The sequence below is a fragment of the Taurulus bubalis genome, assembly GCF_910589615.1.
Source record: "Taurulus bubalis genome assembly, chromosome: 2".
NCBI lineage: Eukaryota > Metazoa > Chordata > Actinopteri > Perciformes > Cottidae > Taurulus > Taurulus bubalis.
The window spans coordinates 23,301,298-23,324,472 of record NC_136590.1 but is presented as its reverse complement, the minus strand read 5'-3'; positions in this window follow the sequence as shown (position 1 = coordinate 23,324,472).

Sequence of the window (23,175 nt, the reverse complement as noted above, 5' to 3'; positions counted from 1 at the left end):
GAGTCAGAGACAGCGCCACCTGACCCAGCGAATGGCGTCGGAGCACTGCTGCAGCTCACAGCCAATCAGAATCACTTCCTGTCTGCTCTCTCTCGCTCTCTAGCTCACACACACATGCCACAGACACCAACAGACAGTGAGGCCGAAAGATATACATATCTGAGGCCGTGGGAACGGTGGGTTTTTCAATCACCAGTATGCTTTGAGTAGAATCACTATGTTCTTCACTACTACTTTGCGAAAGGGAAGCCGCATCATGTGATCACTTGGGTTTCAGGAAGTCAGATGCATGACGTTCAAAGCCAAACAAAAACCTAATGAGAGTGTGAACGGGTTGCATGAAACGATGGTGTGAAGAAACACTGAGATCACGAGTCTAAGCCACTGAACTTTTCAACCAGACAACGAAATTTTTGTATTTATTAAGTATTATTTTTTTAACATGTGGAACCCCTTTGAACCCCGCTGGTTACACTCTGCAATCACCATCTCCCGCCATTTTTCACCGCGTTTACGGTACATTGCTCATCACCCTCCGCTGCTGTCGGGAGCTTCAATACCTTCAACTACTCTACGGGGAATTCTCTCACTGTGCTTTTCCAAACGTCTACTCGGGCTTGAATCCTCTCAACTCAACGAAACTCCCTTTTCCGCTAAGACAGAAACTATCACCTGGAACTGAAAAACTACTTTGTGACCGGACCGATCCCTCTGATGTGTCTGAAACCAGTAATGTGCCTTTAAAACCGCAGGACTCTCCGCTTCTCTTTATTTCTTACTGCATTGACCTGGTGATTTCCTCTTTTTTGGGTAGTTGTTGTTGTTGTCCCCTTTTTGTTCTGCAGTTCCAGTTAACTTTGTGGGGAGTTAGAGCAGCTCCAGTGCTGGGAAACGCTGAGCGTGGTGTTAAATAATAGAAACCACTCCATGATGTTTCTGAGCTGAACAACACAGTTGGGGATGGGGGGCTTTGCGTATACGGCAGTTAAGATGTCAACGTTAATTCTGGGAGGAAATGTCTGGCACTGTTGAGTATACACAGAGTCGCCAACTGAGCGCAGCGGGAGTCAGTCCCAAAATTGGGCTTAATTACTGTAGAGACATGAGGAAATGGAAAGATAATCTGGCACAGCTCCAGGTGTTTGGAAGGAACTGAGGTGCTTTCTGGATCAGAAACATCGGAAAAGTAAAATATGGTAATAGTTGTCATTAAAAAGGTGTCGACTATTTGATCATATGAGTTAAATGAAGCATTTGATATATATATATATATATATATATATATATATATATATATATATATATATATATATAAAAATAAAATATAAATAAATGTATATATATATATATATACATTTATTTATTTATATATACATATAAATATAAAATATGAATCCAATAATAAATATATTCATACAGGAACATTTAAAGGAACTGTTTTATATTTTGGAAAATAGGCTATTTCGATTTGTGACGGTTAAATATTGGGAAAAACACACTTCACTCAAATTAAAAACCAAGTGACGTCACACAATTCTGCCAAACACTGAATAAAACTCACTGAGCGGTCTGTCCTTGTGTAGCAACAGCTGAGTTGCCGCGATGTACTCAGCAGCGTGTGTGTGTGTGTACCGTTAGCTCCTGTCGCTGTTAGCGGTTTGCCGAACACACTGTCCACGATGGAAACAACGAGCCAACAAAAAAACTGATGACGTACGCAACTAATTGAATGAACTTCACTAAAACTAAAAAACAAGCGGCGATGTATGCACACAAATCAAACTCAAAAAGCTGTCTTCCCGACAGCTACACGTGTATGTATACGGGTGGATCCGTTAGCCAAAACAATAAAGGCAGGCTGAGCGTCGGCGATGCACGGGCGAGCGAGATAACAATGAAAACACTAAATATTTTTCATATTTTTAATGCACACACTGTTTATATATATTTAAATATGTACATACTGTTTATATATTAAGTAAATAAATAAACAATTCAATCACTTTGGTCACTTTAATCACCTTAACTGTGCAATATAAATACATTTATTTATCTAATATATCTATATATATATATATACAGATATTTATATGTATGTTTTTAATACACATACTTTTAACGTGGGCTCTTATGAAAAACAGAGAAGCCTTTCCAAAGTAAATAAAAAAAATAAAATAAAAGAGCCTTAACCAAATGCCTCAAACGCTGTTACACGATACACTGAACTTAAATCAAACACGTTGAACAATCGGCTGTAGAGTTGTTCAGATCTGATTGATTTGTACAGAGCGGGTGAACGTTCTCCAGTCTTACACTTTATTTTCCCATATTAAAGGACCTTTATATCGCTCGTCCCATATCGCATTGTTCCACATTACGGTGCAGCTGATTTATCTGAGCAATTCTGACGGGCAGATCGATGACGAAGCACCAGCCAGGCACACAGGAAATTTCCATGTCGAGCGTTGTGCCAACAGGACAGGAACAGCTGAACCATGTGATGAAAACAAACAATGCTATCAGACAGGGACCAGCACTACCCACCATTCTACACCTTCTCTGGAGCAGAAACAGCAATCTACCTCATTCTGCAACTGTGAAGTTCATCTAAGTGATCTGACTGGAAACATCGACTGATAAGGAACACACTTGATCTTCACTATGATCACTTCTGAGATGACTTCGAGGCCTTTCATGTTTGCGAGTCTGGAAGTGATTTTTTCCCAGCGGATGGTCGTCATTTTTTTCTCAGATTAAATATAATTTGCCAGACGCACATTGATCGATGCTGTAATTTAAGGTCTGACAAAAATCTAAATGAGGAAAACGTATTGCTGTCCATGACACAAAGTTCTTAAAGGGACAGTTCACCCCCAAAATCCAGAAATACCAATTTCCCCTTTTGTGCTATTTATCAATCCTTGATTGCTTTTGGTTTGAGCTGCAGAGTTTTGAAGATGTTTGCGGTAGAGATGTCCGCCGTCTCTCCAATATAGTGGGACTATATGACACATACATAAACATTTTATAACTCAGGAGTCATGTCTCTTTCCAGAAATCATGACCCGCTTACTGAAGATAATCCAAAACCCTTTATTGTGAGCAGCTTCATTTAGGAGCTGCGGTCAAAAAGGAAAATAGCAACAACGGTAAAAGGAGAATTATGATTTTTTTTATGTTGTGGTGACCTGTCCCTTTAAGACAATTACTGCCACAAAAATATGAAAAATGTTGCGACTATTTCACAAACTGACACGTTGCACTCGGTTTAAAACACGGGCTCGGTATCCACCAAGTCGGGGGACCCTCATCCAAGGCCTTTGTGGACTGCAACTTTTATTCTATTTTTGCTTTTTGACTTTTTTTATGTTTTAAAATGAATGTTCTTAATTGTTTTTAAATCTTGTTTTCTTCTGCATGTTTTTTTTTAATGTTTTGATGGTTTCAATGGTTTTATGTAAAGCCCATTGAATCGCCTTGTTGTTGAAATGTGCTCTACAAATAAACTTGCCTTGCCTTGTTCATTTTTTAAGGAAAGATAGAATTTGTTTCAAAATCTGGCCTCAAATGTACACTTCATTTTTAAAGGGTTCCTCCGAAGAAGTGCCACAGTGAAAGCTCAGCTTCCGTCTTAGCTGACAGGTTTATATATACATTATGGCTGGGCAAGTTAACGCGTTAAAACGTGTTAACGCAGCAAACTATTAACGGCGTTAATTATTTGATCATGCGTTAACTCGTTGTTGTTTTTTGCATTAGGAGGGGCTTAATGCTGCCGCATACAGGTGCTGCACTTTAAATCTCTCCCAGAAATAAATAAGATGCACGCCATAAATGCAATATAACGGCATTGCTTTTACTTTGAAGACGATTTACGTATGTGCGCGCGCACGCTTATGCAGCCTCACCGACCGGCTTGTTGCCAACAGACTGACGCACGTATTGTTCTGTAGTTTCTGTCCTCAACGAGCACCTAGCGCTCACAGCAGCCTTGCGCTGCAGTGTCCAAATCCAGTGGTGAACATTAATCCAGAGTGAACAGCCGCCGCTGAGATACCTGTTAGCTGTCCTTCACATCTCCACCTCCTTCAACCAGACTTCAGCGCACTTGTTCAAGCCAACACAGACTGGACTTTTCTCACTGACTAAGAAAAACTGAACTGAAAAAGATCAAAAGTACTGATTGTTTTTGTATAAAGTTAATCAATTGCTGGTCTTTAACATACATCTTTAAGGTAAGCAGCAAACTGAACATGACAAAAGAAGGAGTGGCTTGTCCCTCACAGGGACCCTTACTACTGAACAGACTGTTTATGTTGTTCCCTGATAAAAGACACATGTTTCTTCTTCAGCATGATATTAAGCTGTTTTACATTAGAATAAAATAGCCTATAACATCTGAAAATAAATACAATATTGAATTGAATGACCAGTCATATAGAAGCATTAAAAAAAATGAATACATCTTTTTTTTCTTCCCTGGCATATATTTTGGATTTATATACTGTTGTTAACTTGCTGTTGCTCCAGAGTGCCTGCTATATTGTTCTGATAACATTACTTTAAAATAAAAGCGCACAATACACTAGTTTTTACTTCATTATTGAATTTTCCGCATAATGTGATTAATCGCGATTAATCTCAGAAAAATCATGCAATTGATCAGTTACATTTTTTCAACTTTGCCCAGCCCTAATATATATATATATATATATATATATATATATATATATATATATTTATATATATATATATATATATTATATATATATATATATATATATTTATATATATATATATATATATATTTATATATATGTATATAAACCTTTCAGTTTTGCGAGGATCCTCCAAGAAATGTGGTTGTCTTTTTTCCCCAATTTCGGATGACAACCAGTGGCCCCTTTCGGTCGCGGTGACTCTGAGGTGACTTCTCAGTGAACTCATTAAAGGGAGGAGGTGCGTTCAGGTCTCTAAATTCCTCACACACTGTATGTGCATGCAGCTGCCGAAGTTAGATGAATATAGAAGACAGATTTATTGTCTCTACCGGTCTTTCTTTTAGCAACTTTAGAATCAATATCAAGCCGCTGGATTAAAAAAGACACTTTGAATGACCGTCTTAGATAAACAAGGTGATTTGCTCAGCTGCGTCAAGCTTCTCTCCTCTGCAGGCGACGACTCTGTTTGGTGTCCACCTCTCTGTCCCGTAACCTAAATAACACTACCCAGGGACGCACACACACACACACACACACACACACACACACACACACACACACACACACACACACACACACACACACACACACACACACACACACACACACATATTCAGGTCTGCAGGTCCATCCCCCCCATTGCTGTCTACAAAGGGTGTTGTTGCTTCAGCTGGTGTGACAGAAGAACAGCAGGTCAGCCACAACAATAACCTTTATCAGCTTGTGAACCCAGAGGCCTCTCCGCTGTTTTAATTTGGGAAATCACACTATAAAAATCAAGAGTTCATCGCCCCTCCAGTTGTTGCATTTATGGCCGCATAGCTTTAAAGATGAATGTAATTGCTGACCGGGACAGAGAGACAGAAAGAACAGACACATTACGTGTGTTTTAAAGTCCTGACATGGTGGATTCTATTACTGGTTGTTTTTAAAGCACGTTATGGTCTTGAATCGGCATTTATGTCTCGCATGTTTATAGTGAATGAACCGGCACGGGCCGGTAGTTGTATTTCAGTTGTATTATTTTATTTGTCACTTCTCTTATTGTATTTACATACATTTTAGAATTATTTTCTATTTTATTTAATACTTATTTTATTGTACTGAAGTTGTAGAATTGTATTGTATTCTATTTATTTGTTTTTTTATTTATAACTTATTTTATTGTATTTAAGTTGTAGAAGATTATTCTATTTTTTATTTGTATTTTATTCTATTTTATTTAACACTAATCTTATTGTACTGAAGTTGTAGAATTATATTATATTATATTTCTTTGTTATTTTATTTTATTTATCACTTATCTTATTGTATTTAAGTTGTAGAATATTATTCTGTTTATTTCCCACTGTTTCATTAGTATTAGTGTTATTATAACTTTTAATTGTATTTGAATCTTTTCCATTTCTCGCTTGCATTTGTCACAAATTTTCATATTTTTCAATTGTTTTCGTCTCTTCTGTTGTTTTCACATTCCACACGCTTATTTTTGGCTCGTCAGTCGTCTGTGAAGCGCCGACCTGTTTGAAAAGAGCCGTACAAATAAAGTTTGGTTGATTGCATTGAATGGATTCAGAGGCTCAAGGATGAAGTGTTGTTTACGAGGACTCGATCCAACACCTTACAGGACAAGTCCTCTGTTTTTGTCGATAAGTGCCTTGAATTTTATTAGGGATATTCAATCATCTGCCTGCAATGGAGAGAGGAGTTCAGATTCAGCCAACTTCTAAATCTAATCTAAAGAGAGTCGTGTCAAGAAGACAGGAAGCGGTCGAATTGATCTTCATAACACCAAATCAATATTGATGAATGAAGAATGTTTCAAATACATCTGATGCAACGTCAATCGATGTCTAGTTTGGAGACATCAGAACTCACTTGGCTGCCTGACAGATGTGCGCAGTCACACACTGCACTGAGGGAACTCTACAATAAAAAGAAATATCACATCTATGACAAAACATTGAGAGCTCATGCTGTGCATGAACAGCTGGGTTAAGAAAAACAGACATTTGAACTTGTTGCACATGCAAGAGGATGTCTCGACTGGGAGCTTCCTCCTTTAATAACTCAGCTATGAGACGCACAAAGTGAAACCTTTACAGCTGTTCCTGAATCAGCTTCAGATGGATAACAGGAATGAAGTGTATGTTGGTTATTATCGGTTCACACAGAAGACTTAATGTGCGCTTGGATGTGCTGAGAGTGTAAAGTTACTATTATTAATTTAACCTTAAAGGAGCAAAAAGAAAAAATTTCCAGTTGTATTCAGTCACGTAAAAAGCCAAATGTGCTCCCGAAGTGGCAGCATCCATTACTCAATCCCACAATTAGCTCGCTGAAAGTGCCTCTGAATAGTCGCTCCCCTGAGGACCAGTGAAAGGTTGGAGTCACTTTATTCAGTTCATATAAACAAGTTAGTTAGTTAGCCGGCTGCAAAGAGGCAGAAACATCCAGCATTCAGCTGCAAAAGTAAAACTACGAGACGCTCAAGTCTGTAAACTCCTGAAGCTCCAGAGGGGAAATAACTACAATGTTGATGAGTTAGAATAAAAGATGTGACCGGATAATGCAAAGCTTCTTTTGTCCACAGGCTTTGTGGCTTATTGTTAAAACCTATTAAACATTTTACATGTACGCCTCTTAAATCCAATTAATTAATTTTGATTTAGTCATGTCCTTTTTTTTCCTCTACTTTTTAAATACAATTTTATATATATATATATATATATATATATATATATATATATATATATATATATATATATATATATATATGTATTTACCTGGTTTACTAAACAATTTCCATGTCAAATGTATTTTTGTATCCATTATCTATTTAACTTGGATTCTGAGGGCGATGGGGTGTCCAAAATGCACCAAATTCCTTAAAGCACTGCACGAGGTCCCCAACAAAACACCCACCGAGAACGAAGTAGATCAGATAAGCGATTCTTGAGATATGTGAAGAACATACACATATTATGAAAATATTCATGTTTCTGTACGGCATCATGGGCTTGTAAATGCATGCAAACTTGTCATATTTTTCTCTCAGGATGAGAGATGTAGCATTCAGGCTGTGCAGCTCGAGTGCAGTTCGGCTTGTGAGCGGCCCAGCGAGAAGCGCCGTGACCTCTGGGGCTTAAAGTGGAGGAAAGAACGTCCTTAAGCCCCGCCCCCATCGGCCCATCTGAGGGCCGTCACCAATGATTAGAGTCCAGCGTGGGGAGATTACAGCCTATTAGCACCGAGGGTGGATGACCAGGAGTAACCTCACTCTATTTAAAGACATCCCACTCTGCTTACCATCACTTGCATCAATGTTTCATCTATTGCTTCTTCTTTCTTTTTTTTTTTTTTACAGATTATATGTTTTTATATGATAAAAGAACAACAGGAAAGAAAACTGTGGCGAGCTCCCCCAAACGCCACTATTTTTTTTAACCTTTTTTTAATCTAGTGGTAAATATTAATGAAGGGAAGATTGTTTATGCTGTTTTAATATAAACTTGAAAACCTAGATGTCTTTGTGTGTAAATGATGTGTCTGTGTCCTCAATGTTACCCAATTACCAGCTTAATTCTCCTCGCTGTGCACCTTCTCCCTCACATCCTCATTCCTCTACTCAGACCGCCATGAGTCGACTTCCTGCCCGCTGTCGCTGAGGGATAGTTGCTCTGACACCGTAACATCCTGTGTAACAGTAACACCCCTCCTGCCCTCCTCCTGATTGATGTGCAACACAACAGTTAATTGCATTTCATTCATAAAACAAAAGCGACACAAGCTGCAGAAGTAAGAAGTCGTAGATGATATGTGGCAGATTAAAAATGCAGCAAAAGGAAAAGGCGAAAAGGCTAGAAGGCGCGCACGCGTGTGCGTGCGTGTGTGTGTGTGTGTGTGTGTGTGTGTGTGTATCGCATCACCTCTTACAAACTGATCACCTTTTCACTGCCCCCGGCCACGATAAGCTGAGGCAAAGCAAGAGGAAGTCAGCGAGATGCGTGTTTGGCCTGGTTTGGGCCTCGCTGGCCTCCGTATCACACCACCCTCAGCTCGACAGACGCTCGCCACACACACCAACCCGCCCCTCCCTCCACCACTCTCTCCCTTCCCCCCTGTGCTGTTCTTCTCACACACTCACACACACAGTGGCACACACTGTATGCAAATAGACACGTTTGCATAGACGGTTGGTATCCGCACGTAATAAAACAAACTACAAACTAAATGAGGTCGCTCCCAGTTTGATTTGACTGTCAAAGTGAGGACAAGGGAGAAACTACATTACTCTTGGCATCTCATCTCATCTTTGTGATTAATACTGAACATGTTAAAGTATTTCACTGTGGTCACCTCCGTGCATGTGCATCCTGTCATGGAGGCTAAGTGATCGCTGGCCGGCGGCTATCTTCCAGCGTCCTGGTTAAATGAGATTTAAGAGGTTTTCCTCTGAAAGGAGCAGAACACGAACCAAACGGAGGACGTCACGTTGCACATTACGCGGAAAGCTGATCTATAAGAGAACTGCTCGAGCACGTGAAATGCAGCGAGGCCTGGTTCAGCACTTTAGTTGGAGCCATTACTGTGCAGCGGGGCCACAATATGAGGACAAGGAGCACTTTGAATGCTGAATCAGCAATAAGCCACTCAGAAAGGAGAGATGCCATGTGGACCTGAGAGCATCCGACCAGCTGATACTATTGATTACACCAAGATGGAGATGTTAGAGTACATGTTATCCTTACGAGTAAACTCAACGAGAGTTTTGCCGTGAGTGCCTCAATCCTGGAAATTTAGAAGAAGAATGCCTTTAAGAATGCCATAAAAGAATCAACACAACCACAGAAAATACCTTTCTCTCTATTTTTAAATTAAGCTATCAGCACATTACAGAATGTATGAAGTAATGGATGATTTTCTGGCGATAGCGCTGCGCTGTTTTGCTCTGCAGATAAAACCCTGAGTTGGTCATTTAGGAGCTAATTAGCTAATTCCACCTTGCTTATAGTTACAGAACATAAAAACCATAGAATGAATTGCTGGTCTTTGCCTAAATATTCCTCTTCAAGATGGCCGTCACCTTTTCAAATAGCGGTAATCGCTCAGGCTAGTCGCTAGCATGCTGACTATTGTTGTGCTAGCATACTGCGGAGTAGGGAGGCGTTTAAAACACAATATTTAGGCTCAAATTCAAATACTTTGCTCTAATATGCAAAGATTTGGACCTGAATGCATTAACAACACCACGAAATACCCATTTGCTTTGGTTTTCAGCAAAAAAGAAGAAGAAGTGGTTTGACGGTTTAGTTAGCCTTCTTCTTAAAATCCCTACTTTCTGATTGAAGTCAGAATAAAAAACAGACTTGTAGCTACGGGAATACACACAACTATATTTGCCTCGTAACTCCTCACACTCGTGTCATGTCACAATGACATTTATTACGCAGCCAAATCCTGAAGTGCTTCTTTAATTTGCAGGTTTTCAACATTCTCATGGGCTACCATCCTTAAATATACAGTGTATATATATATATATATATATATATATATATATATATATATATATATATATATATATATATATATATATATATATATATAAAACATAAACATTTTTTTTCTTTTCTTGCCAAAGAGTGGTACAACTCCACCGCCATCCCTTTTAATCAAATATTGAGGAGGGAAAAAGAATAGGTTTACACACTGTGTGGGGCTGCACTCAATGCTGATTAAAATGAATTATTCATGTTTAGGAGCAGCAGGGTGTTGGGATGGTCAGGTTAAAGGTGTCATGAATCCCCTCCCCCTTTACAGCGTCATTGTAATGTATATATATATGTATATATATATATATATATATATATATATATATATATATATATATATATATATATATATATATATATATATATATATATATATGTATATAATGTATATTCTTTTTGCTGCAACATCTATAATTAACAGCTGATTTTAATAGTAATGCACCAGCCCAAATTCCAACCATGCATTTCTGCAGCTGCAGCTCCTGGGGACCTATACTATTTGGCGAAAGAACACATAGTTACACCTGTTCACCGTTCAAATCCAGCCTCTGTAACACCGTCAAACGCAGCTCCAATGTGGGTTTTATCTTTTACCAAAGAAATCTCCTCGCGCACTTGAAAGACGAGATGAGGTGTGCGGTCGTGTCTCTGTAAACCGGTTTCTTTTTCTTTCTTTTTGCCGGTAGGCCGCACGGATTTCAGCACCCCATGTCTCCTGGACAGCTCCGTCCAATCGGACGCGGCCGTTTGAGGCGCGTCATCCTGCCTCATCCTTCCTCATCCTCCCCTCCCCTCCATCACCGAGGCATGGCGGAGGACAAAAAAAAAAGGGAAAGAAAATGCTGAGTTTCACAACCGGCTTCCTGTCAAACGGACTCGTTCGGTGCTGAATAAACGAGCAGAAGATGGATATCTGCTGCAGCCTCGTTGAGGCGCAAACACCGGGCAGGTTGTGAAAGACGAGGCCATCCACTGATAGCGGGTTTTAGATGACGTGTGTCCGGTTTCTACGCACAATGTCACTCGACCTTAGCAGCTGGTCGGCCTCAAACGCTCACGTTTGATCCCGTTTGGCTTATAGTCACAATATCCCTCTTTCCTTTAATGGTTACATTCAGTTACAAACGCACACAAACTCGCACGCACACACACACACACACACACACACACACACACACACACACACACACACACACACACACACACACACACACACACACACACACACACACACACACACACACACACACACACACACACACACACACACACACACACGCATACTTTCACACGGAAATGAAATCTGCAGAATGACCCGCACGCATTGAGCCGCATGGCAGCTTGTGCATCCCCTGCTGTATACCTGATGTGTGCCAGGTACAGCACACCCCGGGTGATAATAAAACACCGCGGCGCTGTGTTCCAGGCTAAAGCCTGTAAGATGTCTCACCTTTAGAGGCTGCGTTCAAACACGTGCAGCCTTTTTTGGGGGGACAAATTGTACATGTCACAGGCGTCATTACAGTGCAGGCAACGCGCCAACTGCAGTACAATAGTATATGTATATACATACATATATATATACATACACATATATGTATATATATATATATATATATATAGTAAAAAGAAAAATAGACGGATAGTGTGATGCAAAAACATGAATAGAAACGTCACAAGCCCTCGATGGATGGAAAAGAAAAGCCGGCATTGAATGACACACGATGCGCCTCAGTCTCTGAGAGACAGGTGCATCGCGTGTTGTAGCCACAGCCCCTTTGCGATGCTACATCTTTCACACAAATATAACAGATGAATACTATACATATATCTATATATGTATAGTATAGTTGTATAATACATATCGCAAACTCACCTAATATAATCCAGAGCGACCCAGAGACCAAAACGAATGCGAGCATGTCTTTCTCATTGAGTCAGCTGTACCGGTGCAGGAGCGGCTCAGAACTGCAGCATCGACTGCAGCAAGTCGCCGACAATCTGAGAGATTAAGAAGGGAGGGGAGGGAATGAGAGGGGAGGGCGACTGTGTATCTGAGGCAGACCACCGTGGGGGAGCTGGGCCGGAGATGGCGGCGGCCAGCAGGGTTTTAATGTGGAGGAGCAAAGGGCGAAAACAACAACTGACGGGCTATTGAAGCATCTTTCCTCCTGCGGGGTGCTCCACCTTCACCCAGTTGGCTGCTGCGCCATGGCAGCCTCCCCCCGCTGCAGCGACGGGGCTCACGGGTCGGACGGGAGATGCGATCAAGGTTACTGGGGGGAGGAAAGGTCTATTATGGATGCACACGCACCAACCAGGTCTTTATTTAATCCTCATATTTTAATACGAAAATAAACCGTGGAATTCTGCGAAAAATCGTTGTGGTTATTTAAATACTCTTTAGAATTAGCACCAACGTCTGTGTATTTTCTTATATATATATATATATATATATATATATATATATATATATATATATATATATATATATGTATATATATATATATATACATGCATATATATATATATATATATATATATATATATATATATATATATATATATATATATATATATATATATATATATATAGGTATATATTGTTGAACTTAATTCTTTTTTCTTTTTTCCGGAAAGCAGCTGTGCTATTTTGGTATCCGTGGCACATCACACCATAAACGTTCCTGCAGCTGAGCGCAGCTTTGACACAGAGTACCTTTTGCATCAGGGTCACGTGGTGCAGTAAGACACGCCCAATGAACTAAAGTAACCTTGAGATGGGCCGACAAAAGGGAGAGAGGCGGCGGGTGAGTGACGGTGGGGGGAGACAAAGACAAAAACATAATTAGATTATATCTACAATAATAGTAATTTGTGTATAACTGTTTGGCTCGATGGCACTTTCAGATATATTAAAGTGAGGGTATTTCCCATGTTATCTTGTTCAGACTGGCAACTCTTAATAAAACACAATGTCACCCATTAACTCTATTCATTTGGGAAAAGCAACATTTGCATTGTGAGTACTGAATACCTTTAAAGTCACATGACCCATTGAGTGAAACATGCAGAAAGATTTATCTGAATATTTTATATTTAAAGGCGAGGGTTGGTAACCTTGACAAACTAACAAGAGTTACGTTAGATTTTGAAAATGATCCAACTTGTGTTGCCAATTTTTTTTGTCGATGAAAGTAGCGAACATAAACAAACAACATGGCTCTCGTTAGTACGCATAGCTGTTATCTATTTTCATATATTTTTCACCCTACATTTATCCCCAGAGAGTGTAAATAAAAATTCATAGCAGTGACAATATGTACAGTATCGCACTGAATGAGTATGATTAATATGTAATAACATATCCTCAAACAACTGTTTGTATATGATTTCTTAGGAAAAGTTACTCATTATTTTTTGCGTGTTTTCCTACAAAGGCAGCTACGTGGTTCAACTTCAACTTGTTACGTGCATTACAGTCTTTTCAAAATAAACTTCCGTCTTCACATGAAACAACTTATTATTATTATTTGTACTTATTTATAGGTTTAGGCTACACAACTACTTAGTTAGGTTTTAGAAAAAGATAGTGAAATACTTAGTTTGGTTTAAGAAAAGCTTGTTGTTCGGGTTAAAACAACGACTGAAGTATAAGCAAATTACAGCCTGTATCATACTTTTTTAGAGAACCAAACCTTTAAAGGTGTTAAATGAGCTGTATTTTTTATGGCACTTTTCAAATCTTAGCACCCATTTAAAGTGTTTTACAGCACAGCCATTCATATATATACGCACACACACACACACACACACACAGGATTCAGTATCTTCCACAAGGACACTTTGACATGTGGACTGCCGGGGGCCGGGGATCGATCCTGCAACCTGCCGCATCTGACATGGTCTGAACTGCCACCACAGCATGCGATAAATCCTCTCTCTCGGTCTGTGGGTTCATTCAACACAAAACCTTGCAGGTGTCTCCAAGAGCGGCCGACACGCTTCCTGTCTTGTTGTACTGCTGTCATGTGACTGACCTTGTTAGACGGGTCACCTCTAATCCGTGACTCGTAGCGTCGCCATCCGCCACCTTCCTGTTCTTCTTCCACTTCTTCTCTGATGCAACTGCAGAGGAAACACAACCGATGGAGAGTAGAGAACCATCCGGGGTGTTGAGACAAATATTCACGTGTTCTTTGATGGAGGACGAGAGGTCAGATTGAAACACAAGGAAGATAAACTAGTTTTATCTCAATGTAGTTTAAGTTACCTGTGACCGGTCAGCAGGACTCTGGTGGAGTGAATGCTTTGTGGTGAGGGCACTGATTACAGTTTATTTATTTTGCAATGTGATCAAAGTACACAAGAGGTAAAAAAACAACTTGGTACTTAAAATACAATCCTAAAATTCTTACCATATTACCACAGAAATGGGAGGTTTAGGTTAAAGTCAAGGGTCAAAAGAGTCAAAAGGGATAAAAAACAGATATTCCCTCCTCTGACAGGATGGTAATAAATTGTGGATTCCTTATGTGTCAAGGTCAAAATGTAAAGATCAAAATGACTAACGGTCCTGAATACTTCACCAGGCCCGGCGCCAGGCACTGATTTGCGGGGGGGCCTTACGTTGCTTTTGGGGGGGGGGGGGGGGGGGGACTTTTTACAGCCTATGGTAGCATAGTAGTTCAACTTTTCACCTATAATCGAACTCCGGCACAAAAAGGTGACAGAAGGTATTATTTAGAATCTCACAAGCTAATAAATAGGCCAGCTGAGCAGGTAGCCTACCCAATAGAATTAGACATGAACCGTAGGCCTACGGCAATCAATTAACACAGCAATCAAGCAACACATAAGTCCCACAATATATCGTATTGAAAGATCAGCAGATAGCAGATTCAGCCACAATAAGACATTTAAAAAATAGGTCTAAAAAGGTCTAAAATTATTAGGCTAACACATCCAGCAACAACATTAACAACAACAATAACGATAACAACACACTCAACAACAACACACTGTCCGGTGTTTGTCCAAAACAGAGCGGAGCGCAGCAACGACGAAAAGGGCCTACCAACAGCTAGCCTACAACAAAAATTAAGAAGACATTGCTTTGCATTACATGTTTGTTTGTTTTTCCAAGAAAGAACAAACACATAGGCCTACAACCAATCATTTAGCTTCGTCCATAGGGCCAGCAGGCTGGATAAAACCAGATAACTCACCATTAGTAGAGCGGGAGACGACGGTTGGCCGCCAAGTGAAATCTGCGTCGGACAGTGTCCCTCCATTCACTCCTGAACTTCTTTGTTAAGTCCTTCTCCAAAGCATAATCAGGTTGGCCTTTCATTTGTGGAGCATCGACTGTCTGTGATCAAAATGATTTTGCTCCTTTTTTCAGGAGAAATGTAAAAAACTGGCAAGTATTTGTCATTATTATATGTTATAAAGGCTAAAAACACTGTGTAAAAAGTAAAAGGTTAAAACAAATATTTGAATTTGTATCATATTTCTCTTTCTATTTCTCAATTGAAAATGAACATGACCAAAGCTTTTGAGATCACAGAAATGAAATTTAACCTATTTGACATCTTCTCAAACAGTTTTGTTTGCATAGAGCATTCAATGTCCATGTTACAGGCTTTTATATGTCTCCATGTCCAGGCGTTTTAGAGATTTGTTTATCTCCCTGAAGCAGATCCGGTCCAGCTGAAGACAGAACCCATTATTGCCCTCCTCAAACATCCAGACAAGCTTTTACAGGCAGCTAGTACAGTGTTTCCTCCCCAAAATGACTTTCTTCCTGTCCTTTTCCCACTGTCCTTCTTTGTGTTTGTGTGGACAGAACAGTGACCTTTAGTGGGGAGTTTAGGTGGGCCAGCAAGTGGCAGAACTCTCAGAAACTATACTAATACTATTATTTACAACCACAACATATTATTTCCAAAGAAAACACCACTCAAAAGGCAATGAAAAGCCAGTCAAACTCTCTCGCCTGCTCTCTGCTGCTGCTCTGCCCTGCTCTCCCATCAACACACATACATATACACTCGTACACGGGTCATTTTGACCCCCAAGACAACAAAAGGGATAATGTTGTATAATGATAATAATAATAATAATAATAATAATAATAATAATAATAATAATAATAATAATAATAATTAATTTAATTAATACAGCGCTTTTTGAAGTACTCAAAAACACTTTACAATTTTTTTTTTAATCATTATAATAGCTACACTGCAACAAGTTTCTGTAGTTTTCACAGTAATATTACTGTATACTGGCCATATTCTTACTGTAGAACTCCTATACAGCATGTTGCTGTAGATCTGCAATGCATCATGGTCAAAATTAATTCCCGGGTGAATCTTACTGTAAATAAATGTTGCTGTAACTCACAATACAGTAATAACTGTTGCTGTGAATCACAATACAGTAATTTTGAGAGGGAATACACCCTAATCCGTTTTAGCATTATTTCAACACAGACGTTCGGTTTAGCTGTCACTCAGACAGAGGGGGAAGCGACATTGTTATCCTCCGTTGTGTTACACAAAAGATGACAGTAGACTATAACGTTGTGTGCCGATGGACACTTGCTTCTCTCGACGAGGAGAGGAAGGAGAGGCTTCTCTCGACACAATTTTGGAGGAAGAACTACAACATTTCTGAGCAGAGTCCTCACTTCAACTTCAGCAACAGCAAGGTAACGGAGCTCATTATTATTCCTTCATATTTCCTTTTTGCCAGGCATTTTGCAAATGTACATTAAATACAGACAGCACAGTCTTCTCAAGTAAAGTTACCGTGTAACGCTACGTGACTTTAAGAGGGAAGTAGGGACACTTTCCTGCACTAGTAAGCTAACGTTAGTGTTACTAATATTACTAAAATATAGTATTTTCTCATTAAATTGTGATAAATCATTTGGCTTCATATAGTTGATAAATGGCATGCATTTAGTGTCACTTGTAAATTAATTGGAATCGTGTATGTGTGACGCCGTTGTCTTGTGTGTGTGTTGCTGCTCGCTAGCTAAGGCTTGCTCCATGGAGCAGTTTTGACTCTTTTCTCTCTTGCTAGCTACCGTGTGGCACAACGTGACACGAGTAACGTTACCGAGCACCACTGAAGGTGAACCAGAACGTTCTGAGTGAACCAGAACGCCACAACAGGTCAGACAGCACAACAGGTCAAAGTAAGGGTTTCTTTCATGTCTCTCCTAATAAATACGGTACTATTGTCTGTTTATTTTGTGTTGCAGGAAACCTCCACCAGGCTGATGTTGAGGCCCAGGGCCCTATTTCTCGTACCTGGCTTACTGAGTTAGCGGGCTAATTGTCAGGATAAGATGACGTAGGTCTGGCTTTCTCGGTTTCTCGAAGCAAGTCTAGATAAATTACCATAGAAACACAGGCATAAAATGTAAACCTGCTCCCTGGCAGGTTTACTGAAGCTGGCCACTCCCACCGGACAAAAACCGCAGCTCACTTCCTCATTGATGAAGGAGCGATATTAGTTATATTAGTTTTATAGGGAGAGAGTTCTTTCAGATCGCCAGGATCCATCCTTTACATTATCATGACTTCCTGTACGCGGCGATATAGATTTTGCCGGCAAGAAATACTTTATTTACGAGAGCATCTCAATCATCTCGCTAATTTAAGATGGAGATTAGGACATTTGCTTGACTTTGTTTAGCCAGGTACGAGAAACAGGGCCCAGGTGTCCCTGCTGAGCACTCCAAGGCTCATCATGTTGGTAAGATCCCAGTACCAGACAAAACACCACATAGGCTGACATCGTTATAGTAGAAATATATTGTGGTATTTATAATGGGAATCGGTAACCAATGTCTCTCTGTCCTTCCACTGCAGGGAAGAGGAAGAGGACTTTTGCCCAGGGAGAGGATTCCAGTTCAGGAAGAGACTCCAGTTCATGGAGAAGCCGACCGCCCAGGGAGAGGATTCAGTTCAATACTGTAACAATAAAGTCAGTCATGGACATTTTATTGTACTACAATTACTTTTTTCAGTTCAAATAGTTTTTATACATTTCCCCCTTGACCTGAATATTGTATTGCTTCCAGTCCCTGAATTTTACGGTTTACTGTCAAATTACTTCTCATAGTAAGTTCTCATAGTAACTTGAAGTTCAAGAATACCATGAAAAAGTGTTGTTGCTTACACATTTTTTTTTTACAAACTAAAAACTAAATATCAAATTTGTATTTAAAAATTTTGAAATATTAAAATAAATTACTTTTGTTGAAAAAAAACTGCATCTTAATTTTACAGTATGTAATTATTTTATTGTTATTCATTTACAGTAAAATGAGGATTTAAACCTACAGTATTTTGATAACTACTGTAATAACAATGACGGTACTGGGATTATTACTGTAAAAATGATTACAAACAGGTACTGGGATTAATTTTACAGCAAGCATACTGTGAAATATACTACAGCTACTTACTTGCTAATTGCTACTGTAAATCCTACAATTATCTTGTTACAGTGTATACAATACAAATAAATAAATAAAAACAATAAGAACATAAACACACAATCACACATTAAAAGCAGTTCTGAAGAGGTGGGTTTTGATTTGTGATTTGAATATGGAAAGGTCAGTGCAGTCTCGGATGAGTTTGGGGAGAGAATTCCAGAGGACGGGGGCAGCTATAGAGAAGGCTCTGTGTATAAACATTTGAGTCTTAAAAAGTTTTGATATCACATATACCGGACGTATGAGCAAAAGGGTGCAAAATGTACAAATGTTGTGTACAAACTATCAGCGAAAGCATCCTAAAAGGGCGATGAATCAAATTCCATGTTGTCCGTCCAATAATAGTGATGTCTTTTTGTTAGAAAACGTAAGATAAAATAAGATAAACCTTTATTAGTCTAACAGTGGGGAAATTGCAGGATTACAGGAGCAAGAGACAGTAGTAAATTAAAATAAAAAAACAAGTAATATAACTAATCATTAGAGCCCCGAGTCCCCCCCCTAGAGGCCTTAGTGAGGTCTGTTCAAGTAGTCGTATGAACCCCAAATGAGTTCTAATACTTGTGTTATTTCATATAATTTTTTTCAGAATGTATTTCTATGTCCGAACTGTGTCATTCGGTTAAAACATGTAAAAGTTATAACCTTTATGCCTAAACACCATTGGTTTGGGGCATGCTGGGTATTGTTCTTTGCACAAAAAACGCGTCGCTACCAAAACCATTGTTTTCCTATGGTACGGCGCATCTTTCAGGCGCGCCTTTTAAATGCCGCGCATCGCGTTTTTCTAGCGTTTTTTCGGCGTGCCTAAAAGTTGAAATATTCATACAGCTCACCAATGTCAGTGTGTATCGCCCGGTTGCGCTCGCAGGCCCGCTCCACAGGCGCACCGGGCTGTTTTGCCCGGCACGTTTGCCAAGGCGTTTTAGAGGCGACTGTACTTTTAAAAGTCGCGTCCGGTGTGAACGGCCCCTAAGACGTGTGACAAACCTCCCACGATCACGGAAGCCTCCAGAGTGGAAAAAGTCGAAGCGAGTAGAGGAAAAAACACAGTCCGGTCGCATTTGGATTTTTTAGGTACTAATATAATACACACGAGGATATATCATACTTTATTAGATTCATAGAAGCTCGTAGGGTTACCAAGAAGTGTACCTTATTGAAATCCGACTTTATAAAGTGTACTTATGAACGATCTAGTGAAACGTTACAGCCGCGCGCGAAAGTGATAGTGAGGTTACGGGGTTTATGTAATTACATACATTTAACGGTAAGTTTAATTTTTCTGTTCGGATAGAACTCTTCCCACACGGTTTTACTGTATTTCAGCAATTTAAATGGAGTTAATCAACGTTGTGGTTTCGGAGATCCTTTAGGAATTGTCACTTGACTTATTTTCCTCTTTCCTTGTCTGATAATGGGAGCCGCGGGGTTAAAAAGGCTAAACAGTAAAACAGTCATCAAACAGTAAAGAATCTACAATAGCAGTATAACATAATACCTCATGGTGGCGCTAGAGATGAAATGCAGGCGTGCCATGAATCTCCGTACAAAACCTTTACAACAATCCCTCAAACAGTTGCTGAGATCTTGTGATTTTACTGTTGTTTCAGTATCTTTTGTTTAATTTATCATAATATGTTATTCACTCTTTGTTGATTGTCTTTATTTTTTTAATTGTATGTAAAACACTTTGTAATGTCATTGTCAGCTCATGAATAAAGTTGTATTTGAAGATATGTGTAATAACAGAATCAGATGAGAGAACAAAACAGATTTCCACTTATGTGAAGAGAACAAATACTTCTGTGTATGGACCTTTTGAAAGCATGAGATTAATATATATATATATATATATATATATATATATATATATATATATATATATATATATATATATATATATATATATATATATACTGTATATATATTTTATGACGATAAATGGAACAAAAACATGTCTGTCTGCCTCTGGTTTCTTTATCTCGCCACATGTTTTACAGCACCAGAGATAAGGAGCAGCGATGACATCACACAACCCCGTGACCCCTCTGAACACAGTTTACAGGTTTAATCAGTAACCGTGTTTTTCGTGTCCAGAGACTGAACCTTTGCAATACACCAATTAAATGAGATTTTGCTCCACAACGTGACTCTGTTTCTCTCTGAGATTAAAACCAAACCAGGAAAGCAGATAAAAACAGGAGGAACCAGACAGAGGCTCGGAGGCCAACAATCTCCAACTCTCTTTCTCTAACTTTCCTTGCTTCCTTCGGATCTGAGGTTGTTCTTTAACTCTTTTTTTCCACTGCGACCTTGTTTCTTAATGTCACTTAGTTTTGTTTTTAGTCTTTTTAAGGCATAAAATACACGTGTCCGAATATTCACCAAAGAAAAACTAAACAACAAACAGCGACGGGGAAAAAAGACAATGATGAATGTGCAGAATCACAAAGTATTAATCAGGGTAAGAACAGTACAACTTTGTAAAAACTAGCATTATTGTTTCAGGTATTACACCAAATGACATAATCACACTGAAACTGACTGGAAAAGGACTGAAGTACAACTTAGATAGATAGATAGATAGATAGATAGATAGATAGATAGATAGATAGATAGATAGATAGATCGATAGATACAAATATTGAGTATGAAAAATACTCAATATTTACAATACAATAAAATAGCAGAGCGTATTAAATTTAAGAAAATTAAATAAGAAAGAAAAATAAATAATGCAAAATATATACAGTGTATATGAAGTGCATATAAAGCATATACAGGTAAATAGAGGCCGTTTCTCTCTGAAATCAACTTTTCCCAAACATATAATAAAATGTATTCCGGGAGTGAAGAAAACATATTTCCATGGCAGTGAAGTGTGGTCTCATAGCTCTGACAGCTTGACGGGGTCAAGTTTAGTGAAGGGTTACAAAGGATCAAATTACACTTTGTATTCCCCCACAGGACTTCTTACCGTACCAGGTAGCGGCGTGACCTGGAGCTGGTCACTGAGCTTTGGAAAGTGCTTCATGTCATAAAATATTTTAGGTGAAAAAATTTAAATAAATAAGAAAACAGCAACGGAGGCAACAACATGCTCAACTACAAAAAAAAACAATAGCCTATAACCTTTTTCGTTTTTTCGCTTTTTTGTAACCAAAAGTTTTGAGTCACATCTTTTTAAATAGACAAACTCAACATATTTGACTAATGTGTACTTAAAAACAATTCAATTCAATTCAGTTTATTTTATATAGCCCAAGATCACAAATACAAGTTTGCCTCGGAGGGCTTTACAATCTGTACACATGACATCCCTGTCCCGGGACCTCACATCGGATCAGGAAAAACTCCCCCAATAAAGATGGTAAAAACCCTTTCACAGGGAAAAAAGGGGAAGAAACCTGAGGGAGAGCAACAGAGGAGGATCCCTCTCCCCGGATGGACAGAAGCAATAGATGTCATGTGACCAGAATGAATAACGTAACGGAGCTACAGCACATTCAATGAATATGACAAAAAATATTCATATAATGAGTAGTAGGCATGGTTCATGATCCAGATAGCCATGATCCATTAAGCAAAAGGAGGTAGAGAGGAGGGGCATCAGCAGGGCCATGGCAGCTGGCAGGACTGGTTCCAGTCAGCCACGATCCATGGCAGGGGGGATCGTGGTCCTCCCCCCTGGTTCCAGGCAGCCACGAATCCATGGAAAAAGAAAGTAGAGTTAGTAATGTGCATTGAAGAGACAATCATTTATCCAGAAGGAGAGAAAGAAGAGGTGAAGAGGAGAGGAGGAGCAAAAAAGGAAGAGAAGGAGAGGAGGAGCTCAGTGTATCCTAAGATGTCCCCCAGCAGTCTAGGCCTATAGCAGCATATCTAGGGACTGGACCAGGCCAAACCTGAGCCAGCCCTAACTATAAGTCTGAAACAGCCCTAACTATAAGCGCTATCAAAGAGGAAAGTCTTAAGTCTACTCTTAATGAGGTGACCGTGCCTGCCCCCCCCAGACTGAAAGTGGAAGCTGATTCCACAGAAGAGGAGCCCGATAACTGAAAGCTCTAGCCCCCAACCTACTTTTTTACACTCTGGGAACCACAAGTAACCCTGCATTCAGTGAGCGTAATGCTCTCGTGGGGTAACAATGGCAACACAAACTAATACGTTTGGTTAACATAAAATGGTGTGGTTGTGTACTTATTTTTTAAAGTTCTGTGAATTTATTCCAGTGGAAATTTTAAGTTAGAATAACTGAAAATAATTGAGTTGCCTTAACAGAAAACTGTAAGTCATATTAATTGCAAATATTTGAGTTGAGCTAAATGAGCACTTTAATTTAACTGTTATCAAAAGGTGCAAGTAAGTCATCCAACCTTTT